The sequence below is a fragment of the Lepisma saccharinum genome, chromosome 28 (genome assembly GCF_977018435.1).
Source record: "Lepisma saccharinum chromosome 28, izLepSacc3.1, whole genome shotgun sequence".
NCBI classification, from domain to species: domain Eukaryota; kingdom Metazoa; phylum Arthropoda; class Insecta; order Zygentoma; family Lepismatidae; genus Lepisma; species Lepisma saccharinum.
The window spans coordinates 3153789-3156937 of NC_139256.1; positions in this window are offsets into that span (position 1 = coordinate 3153789).

Consider the following 3149-nt stretch of genomic DNA (forward strand, 5'->3'; position numbering starts at 1 on the left):
AAAGGGCAAGTTGACGTTTTATATACAGACTTTTCAAAGGCATTTGATACAGTTCACCACGATATATTAATACAGAAATTTGCCAACAATAGCCTTTCTCCTCCACTTATTACCCTTCTTTCTTCCTATCTGCAGAACCGCCGACAATATGTCGTGTATCAAGGCTGCAGATCAACCGAATACGTGGCCAGTTCGGGAGTCCCACAGGGGTCGAACCTAGGTCCCTTGTTATATTTAATTTTTATAAACGATTTGCCAGAACTACTCACAAAATGTGAGACATTAATCTTTGCTGATGATGTTAAAATATACAAAAATATCGAAAACGCTGATGACTGTACAATATTACATGAAGAGCTGAATAACTTGCTTCAGTGGTGTGAAATTAATAAAGTCAGCCTAAACCTAAAGAAATGTAAACTTGTATCATTCACCCACAACAGACACCCTATTCAACATTCGTACACTATTTCTAATGTGTTAGTACAAAGTGAGAATATAGTTACCGACCTAGGGGTCACTTTTGACCAAAAGTTAACATTCCAATCACATATTGCCCGCATTTTAAGCGAAGCTCACAGAAATTTGGGATTTATAATGAGAATGGGTCATCAATTTAGAAAAAAGGAAACATTTCTCTTGCTATATTATACGCTCGTCAGATCTAAACTCGAATATGCTTCTCTTGTTTGGAACCCGCAATTCAAGAAAGATATCGAAAAATTAGAAAAGCTTCAAAATAAATTTCTCAGATATCTACTATTTAAACTTGATGGTACATATCCAAAACTCACTCCTAGCAACATATTACGCGAAATCTTTAATATTCCGTCACTCGACGAAAGGAGGCAAACAAGTCAAATAACTTTTCTCTCCAAGCTTATCAATGGTAAAATAGATTCTTTTAATCTGTTGTCGAATTTAAATTTTTATGTGCCAAACTGTATGTTAAGGCCCAGAACTGATCTCTTTCAAATCCCCCTTGGAAGAACCAAAATGACCGAAGCTGAACCCATGAGGAGAATGTGCAAGTTATTTAATTCAGTTTCTAAGAATAATCCAAGCGTAGACCTATTTACATGTAATTGTAACATAAGATCTAATCGCTGAATTTCTGTATGTTTTGTTTTGTTTTGTTCATTGAATTTTGGTTTTCACTCAGCTTGTAAGGTTATATCCAACAGTTTAGCTTCATTTATTATTGTATTGTCTCTGTGTTCGCTTTGCTTCTATAGTCTAATAATTAATTTCTTCTCACAATTGTTTTTAAATGTAAAATGTATATTGCGTCATTCATATTTCTTGTTAATTTTCTTAGTTATGTTCTTGTTTATGTAATGGTGTCATCCCATATTGAACACTGTAATTGGGCATGCGCCTGTTGTGTTTCAATTAAATAAATAAATAAATAAATCAGTCATCAGACATCTAATTATGCTCCTTCGATAATTTCTTACATATTTTTCTCACCCAAAACTGACATTCTGGGAAAAATTTAACGCTGACTTCCGCCATTTATTATATATAGCATTTTCTGCATGGAGTAAACTTGAAAGACATCTCCGATGCAAAAAATTCGGTGAAAATATCTCTTACGATTTTCATGTTATCAAAGTTTGGGATGCGCGACTTTTGAAACGCTGTGTATTAAAATAGCTCTCCTACCATAGAAATTCATTTTTTTAAAAAAAAAGTGCATTATTTATTGAATATCAACTTAATTGTGATCCTGCGCAGCTAGATTGCATTCGTTCAGGATAAAATTAAGTTTTCTGGAATGTTCGTATCGTCAAATAGAAAATAAATACTTTATTAGGAGTTGTGCTTCAAGTACCTCTATTTTCGCTCGCTGGTACTCTTTCGTGTGTCTCTCACGCTCGAGCCTTTGGGATGGAATATAATTTTAATGTGACAATCACATACATAGTTTCAGTCCACAATCAACTATTTCATTTTCATATATCAATATTCATACATCATATATTCGTATACTGAGTCCAAGATCTCGGTTATCTCATTATGTTACGTGGTCCTAGGCTATGAATAGAAATAAGTTTATCAACTTCTAAGAAATCAGGTTGCTAACTCCTAAGAAATCAGATTGCCAACTCATAGGATATCAGGTTGCCCATTCATAGGAAATCAGGTTGCCAACCCATAGAAAAACAGGTTGTCAACTCATAGGAAAACAGGTTGCCAACTCATAGGAAACCTGGTTGCCCATTCATAGGAAATTAGGTTGCCCATTCATAGGAAATCAGGTTGCCAACTCATAGGAAATCAGGTTGTCAACTCATAGGAAATCAGGTTGTCAACTCATAGGAAATCAGGCAACCAACTTCAGAATCAGCATCATCATCTCACTGATATGAATAATTTTATTTACAATTTCTGATCGATTTTTCTCTTGTATTTAATTTTCTAGACTTCAAGCTTCACAGATAGCGTAGCTAGCCTAGAATATACGCTCCTGGTGTATTGGTAAGATAGACTAAACTACATGTTAACATGGAGATGATGACGTCTGTTTACTTATATTTCAATATCGCTGCGTCTTTCACCTCACGATCAATATTTGAGGGCCCAATATCACAGACAAATTACACAGAGAAAAATGTTGGTTTGGACTAACCAAAAAAATGTTAGTGGTGAACAAATAGTTTGTTTAAATAGGCATCAACCAAACAATTGTTCACCGGTACCAAAAGATTTGGTCAAGTTCTATTTGTTTGTCATAAACAATTTTTTGGTTACCAATACCAAATAATATTTTGGTAAATCTAACCAAATCTAGCCCATTTGTTTAGAAAAACCAAATAATTTAGTCAAAATTACCAAATTTGCTTCTTTTACCAAATGTATTTACTTAAGGGTACCAAATGATTTGTTTTGGGTAACAAAATAATTTAATCAAATTTACCAAACCTGGTTAATTGTTGTTTATCATTACCAAATATTTTGCTACAGGAACAAAATAATTTAGTAAAATCTACTAAATTTGCCTGATGTTACCAAGCAGTTATATTTATGTTTACCAAATGATTTGTTTAGAATAACAAAATGATTTATTCAGAATTACTAAATGTGGCTAATTTTACCATGCAATATTTTTATCATTTCCAAATTATTTGTCTAGAGGAAACAAATTC